Source organism: Mastomys coucha, unplaced genomic scaffold (assembly GCF_008632895.1).
Source record: "Mastomys coucha isolate ucsf_1 unplaced genomic scaffold, UCSF_Mcou_1 pScaffold6, whole genome shotgun sequence".
Lineage (NCBI taxonomy): Eukaryota > Metazoa > Chordata > Mammalia > Rodentia > Muridae > Mastomys > Mastomys coucha.
In genome coordinates this window covers 58,581,455-58,588,088 of record NW_022196912.1, presented here as the reverse complement: position 1 = coordinate 58,588,088, position 6,634 = coordinate 58,581,455, and positions in this window count along the sequence as shown.

The window sequence follows — 6,634 nt, the reverse complement described above, 5'->3', positions numbered from 1 at the left end:
AAAATTACTGTATTAAATTTTTCAACATAACCCAAACTCTAACAAATAAATACTGTATCTTATATGTAAATACTAGCTTTAAAATTTTGTCTGTATTTATATATATGCTTTAGAGTGTGGTTATAGGCCCTGAAACTGGAAGAGGATTATGATGGGAAAAAAGGAGGGTTAAAGAAAGCAGGGAAGAGTAATAAAACATAATAACACAAAAATGGAAACAGCTGTGTGTCAAAGTATATTGGTAATGTCAGTGAAATGATGGAGTAAAGGACTGTGAAAAAACATGGGCCCAGGTAAAGTATTCATGAACAGGCCATAGGAAGCCTGTTATTTTATATGCCTATCAAATAGAAAAAAGTATGCAATATCATAATAATATTTACAAACAGTGTATTATAAAATCACTTCTGATATTTCCATTACCTGTGAACTGGCCCATAAATGATAACCATCGTTGGCTTCTATCTATAGAAAAACAAACTATTGCAGTAAAATGACCACATTGCTTCCTCAATTTCTTTTCTTTTTTTTTCCCTCAACTTCATTATAACAAGATAGATTCAGCCAGAAAAAAAATTGACTCTGATTACAATTCTAGTTCTTCTACCAAAAACTTCTCTAAAGTGTAAAAATTGATTGCACATAAATAATAATCCTTGTGTGCATATCATCACTAATACAAATATTTTCAGCAGATACCTGTTATTTTGTCTCTTAAAATACAACACAATTATTTTGCAACAATTACTACATAAAGTATATGTTTCCTATCTGCTATGCTAGTGAAAATGGAAATTATTATCTACTTTCAGTTAATTTTTACATTTAAGAGGAATGTTTGGTACAAGAGTAAATATAAGAACCACAGGATCAAACTTTGTGGACTAGTGTTTTTTTTAATTAGGTCATCATACCAGCTTTGATTATATTATTATTACTGAAGCACCAATAGAGTTAATAGTCTTAAACTCAAAGTAGTCAAATTACTACTTGTGACTGATTATATTCAATAGCACATTATCTCTGAATTCATCATAGATTAACACTTATAATCACATCTATTTTTAAAGAAATACCCTAAATTAGTTAGCCCCAGCAAGTGATAAAATATTTTCATTTGAGTAAAACTCTGCCATTAGTGTCTGAACTGTCAGGAATATTTATTAGAAGACCACACATTTCTTTCTCTTAAATGGTGTCAAAATCAGTCTTTAACAGCTAGGTGTTCTCAAAGCTCAAATTTGCACAGGCATCCAAAGACCTTGTCAATCATTTTGACAGGAAAAGAAAACCTTGAGTGTTGCAGAGGTCAAACATTACCTGACCCTTTGGCCTAAAATTTCAGGAAGCAGTCAATCATTAATCATTCTTTGTTGCCAAAAGATGGTTACTTTCTCTCAGTGTGAATCTGCAATCCGAGTAAATAGTTTCACTACATTTATGAAATTCTCAACAACAAAGAAAAATTATAAAGAAATAAAATTATAAAAACCTTATAAAATTTGAAGCAAAAGGAAAAAGTTAAGTACATAAGACTGTCTTTGACCTACAGAACTGTAATTGTTAAAAGTATTTCTTCAGTCTGTTTCTGGTTATTTGTAATATTTAAGCATATGGCCCTAAGATTCAACTTTTTATAGTAAAAAATGAGGTTTCAACCTGCTTTGTTTTTTCTCACCTTTCCAGACATGCTTACTTAATGATCAGTATGAATATTTGGTCATAAGATATGAATCCCTAGCTTTCTCCCAGACTAGTAATTTTACATATGAAATTTAAAACCTTGTCTTAAAGCTAGAGAATGACAATGTGAGACTTCTCCATCAACTGTACCACTGTCAAATATCACAGCTGGTTATTGATGAAAATCTGCATTTTAAAAAGATGTTTTTATACTTTTTGCATCTTTTAAAAAGAAGACACTATTGATTTGGAAATTGCTGTATGGAAAAGATGTTAAACATCTATTTTTAAATTATCTACTGGTTATCTCTGGAAAATATGTCAGTATAATAATATGATCACATATACAAATTAAAATGCAGTAGTTAAAAATTGAAAGAGAATAGTCATTTGAAACTGTGCACGTTTAGAGTAAACGTGGTGGCAAAGTACTTACAAGATAAAATAGGCTGAAGCTTTCTGCAACATTGGAAGAGAGACATTCCTTTATTTCTCTTTATTCCTCCATCTCTGAGCATTGGTGAGGTGGTGATTTATGATCTACTCAGTTATAATATTAACCAACAGGGAAGTAACCAGTTGCTAAAATTAAAGAAATCCTGAAAGTTCAGAATGGAGTAAAATTCACTTACTAAACATTATATACCCTTTTCTATTTGAATAACAATATAATAAAACCCAAGTCATCTGAAAAATGTCATTTCTTTACTACACTTTACCTTGTAAATTTGTTTATGAGATGCCAATTCATACCGTCCTGTTGTGTAAGAACTGAGTTCTTGTAAGCCTCATTGCATTGCTAAAAAAGTCTTTTTGTTGTTGTTATGTGTTATTTGACTGGGACGTATATTGCTGTGGTAACATTTAGACATTATAAGCAGGTCTGTTTTATAGGAAGTACTGATAGTATTTTTTAAAAGAGAAGTTATAAAATGCATCTGAGAGCTTCTGAAGATAAAGATTTATTGTATGCAATAGTACTGAGAATAAGTAATGTAGACTTGTCTTTATATAAGCATGTACATTCATGGTCAAATACATTAGGCTGGAACTGACATGAAAAAATGTCTCATCAGATATCAGTTAGGGAAAATTGAAGCCCCTGAGATCTCAACAGAGGTTGTCAACTTAGCCTCATAAAAAATTATTTAAATATGAGGGTGTTTTTTTGTTTGGTTCAGTTTTTTGTTTTACTTTTATTTATTTATTTATTTTTTACAGTCCAGCAGTTACTGCACTCCAGGTCCCTCTCCCACAGTTCCTCATCCCATTCTTCCCCACACCCTGTCTCCACCTCCAGGCCTCCCAACTCCCTGGTGCTTCAAGTCTCTCAAGGGCATCTTCTTACACTGAGGCCACACTAGATAGTCCTCTGCTATATGTGTCCGAAGGCTTTGGAACAAGCTCATGTATGTGGCCTCATTGGTGGTCCAGTGTCTGAGTGTTTTAAAACTCTGTGTTTTATGAATCTATGTGTGTAAATAAAAGTTCTCTCAATTTAAGTAAATGTATTTATTTTCATTCTTGGACTTTTATTATACCATCTAGTTTCCACAAGCAAATTATTCGCTTGAATAGCACTTGATAGTCACCTTAGAATTGATGTTATCTAAATTAAATAATCAGCCTATTGGGAAGCTGAAAATTCACCCATGATTCACCTCTATTGTCTAAATTAATTCGGTCAGAAAAGAAAAATGTGGTAAATGTACATATATAAATAATTTTGGGGATGAGCAAGCATTTGAGAATCATGAAGAATAATTTTAAATATTTTACAAAGCCATTTGCTGACTTCAGTGCATAGTAAGATTTTAGTGATAATCTGGTGTATCATAATAGAGAAGATTGATCAGCTTTTATTGCCTTTGCTGGAAAAAATGAATGGATAAAATGAATATAATTGTATGTGATTTTAATAAAGATTCATTTTAGAAGAAAGGTATGTCATTTCTTCTACACTTTATTAAAATCTCATATGACCATGAGGATATTAAGCTTTGCATTGGAGCATAACTGATATTATAAATTACTTGTCATACTAATGGTCCAATTAATCAAAGAAAATGTCAGGAAAGTATATGGGAAATTACTCCACAAGTTTGTAATAAACAGATTTTCTAGTATAGGTATCTATAAAAATATGAGAAGATCTTTTCTCTTTTCTTTCCTTTTGTAGTTTGGATTCAAGTTTAAGTTAATAAATAAAGGAACCAACTAACAAACAGTTGTATAGATAACTTTAGGACCTGCTTAAATTAGGATATTTGAAATCTCTGTTAGTCCTACACTTTCAGCATGGTGCTCAGAAATTCCCTGCAGTGCTTCAAATAACACTAACCTGAAATGGTCTTGCTTTACACAGTCAACTCTTATTAGCCCATCTCAGAAAAAAATCTACCACAGAGTACCTAACTCTTGAAGTAACATAATGATACATTAATTAGCTGCTAAGTTACATATTTTAAGGGTTATTTTTAATGCAACTTTTATTGATTAGGCTGTTACCATACTTATTTTAAGAATGTTTAAACATGTTTGAACTTTGAACTACATCTACTAGCTAACTATGAGTTAGGCTATATGTTAGGTTTAGTATTTCTCATTGTACAAATGACGGTGTTTTTATCTCACCAAATTTGACATTCTAACTGTTCCTTCAACATTATACACATGTTTGGTCTCCTGTTAGGCATCTTACACAGTCATGCTATACTTATAAGAGTATGCTGAAAGTGATTTTCTTAGCTCAAGAAAGAAAAAGATAAAATTCAGATTCATATTATGTTATATTTACTTACTTTGAATGGTATTACATGATAAGCACATGCTGCCTCATAGTATGTTGCATGGATTGAATTTGATATGATAGATTTCACTACTACATCAAATCATCTGCTGGAGCATAATTGAGATTTCCTATGATGTGAATTTCTTAATCATGATAAAAAAACATGATAAATGAAGGTGCATGAATAGAACTGTTGGCAAAAGTATTCATAAAGAGAAAATGGATATCCAACTTCAATCGCTCTTTCAGTAATTACAAAGTATCATATTTTTCATCATGGAATATTGAAACATACTCCAAAAACTGCATTGTTTGAGTAGATTTCTAAGAGCTTGTGCAAAAATTCCAAGAAAAGAAGACATGAGCTTTTTGAACTCAGTTCTTCAAAACATCACATTGTCCTTGTTACATGTTTTTTGTTCTCTTTCCAGGTGTAGTAAATCAGAGTATATTTATTTCAGCTTTTGTTATTCATATGCCTCTATGGAAAAAAATACATCCTTTTGAATTATGTGGATTGTCCTTGTGATTATATACTTTATTCAGGTCACTCTTCTTAATCCTTACTCTATAAATTGTCTGATTCTCTGAATAAAGCTATTCATTGATTAAGATTTCAGTTCACCTAATTTTCAGGCCCCTCTCACCCATATTCATGCTGCTAACTGAAGTAATAAACAATGACTTCATTGAATTTTATCAAGCAGTCTTTGGAAATCTGTTAAATCATTATGGAGACTGTGGACATGGATTCAGTGTTGTTTCTGTTGCTGGTGTAATAAACCCTCAAAAGCTACTGTGGCTAGATCAGCACTGGGAGTACAGATCCTTCCTGCCAAGTACAATTTTCATCTTCGCCATGGTCACCAGCTTCATCAAACAATTGAACAATGACAGAAGTAGTTAGAGAAAGAAGCTGCCGATGATCCTCAGAAAACGTCATCCCATTCTTTTTATCTGAAATCTCTTCTAGATTCCTCCTTCTGTGAACATTTCCATAGGACATTCAGAAGAGATTATCCAAATGTGTCTTTGCTGCTAGTTTCCCAATCTTCTTCCTTCTACCTCCATGATCACTTTGTCAAACAATATGCATCAGATAATAAGTTACTATAAACTCTTACTGATGACTGTTTTTTCTTCAAGGAAAAATTAGCAAGGACTCTTCGTCCAACCCTCAGAAGTCATATTCTGTGAAGATTTGCCCACATCACTATATAGGTAGATGCATTGGGATAACTGACTACTTGGAGGTAGAACATGCACAGAATGTAGAACCAGCTTAAGAAGGCCTTATATCCCTGCTCCTCAATCAACTGGCCATAGAAAATTCATTTTAGGTGCTTAGTGTGTGAGATCTTATAATAAGAAGCTAATGTCACTGGGATAAGGAACAAGGAACATTTGTCTCAATTCCTCATAAAGTCATTGTCCTGGATTGGAATGTAGCTTGTTTAATATTGTGTTCCCAATAAGCATGAAGCAATGGATTTAATGTCTAGCACTAAATAAAACAGTTATAGTTATGAGCATCCACAATCCCAAAGTCAGTGGTAAGAAACAGGAAGATCGGGCTGGAGAGATGGCTCAGCCATTAAAGGCTAGGCTCACAACCAAAAATATAAGAAACAGGAAGATCACATGGTCAAGAGCATTCTCTATAATGTACTATAAAATGCTGGTTTGCTTAAGCAATGCAAAATACATATATATCAACATTAAGAGTTGCCATCTGCTTAAGTTTATGTACTGTCAGTCATCAAGATCCATCTTTACACATGATAGCTAGATGAGTTGAATGGCAGGTAATCAGGATCATGACTTCTACACGTTTCAAATTCTGGCTGATTTAGTGGCATTTGCTTCTGCACTCTCTAGAAATATGGTACTACTTTTTTTTTTTTTTTTTTACTATGTAACAGAGCCCCAAATGATAGGAGACCCTGAGACTATAGCAAAACTGATTCCATGGGAGAAATACTATTCAGGCCATAAGTTAGCATGAAGGCATTATCATCTGCCAAAATAAAAACAAATAACCTAGTCCCTCAAAATCCATAGTTCTAAGAACATCTCGAAACATACTAACCTTGTTTGTTTGTTTTTTGTTTGTTTGTTTTGGTTTGGTTTTCACTTTTTTTCTTTTTTGTTTTTTTTCTT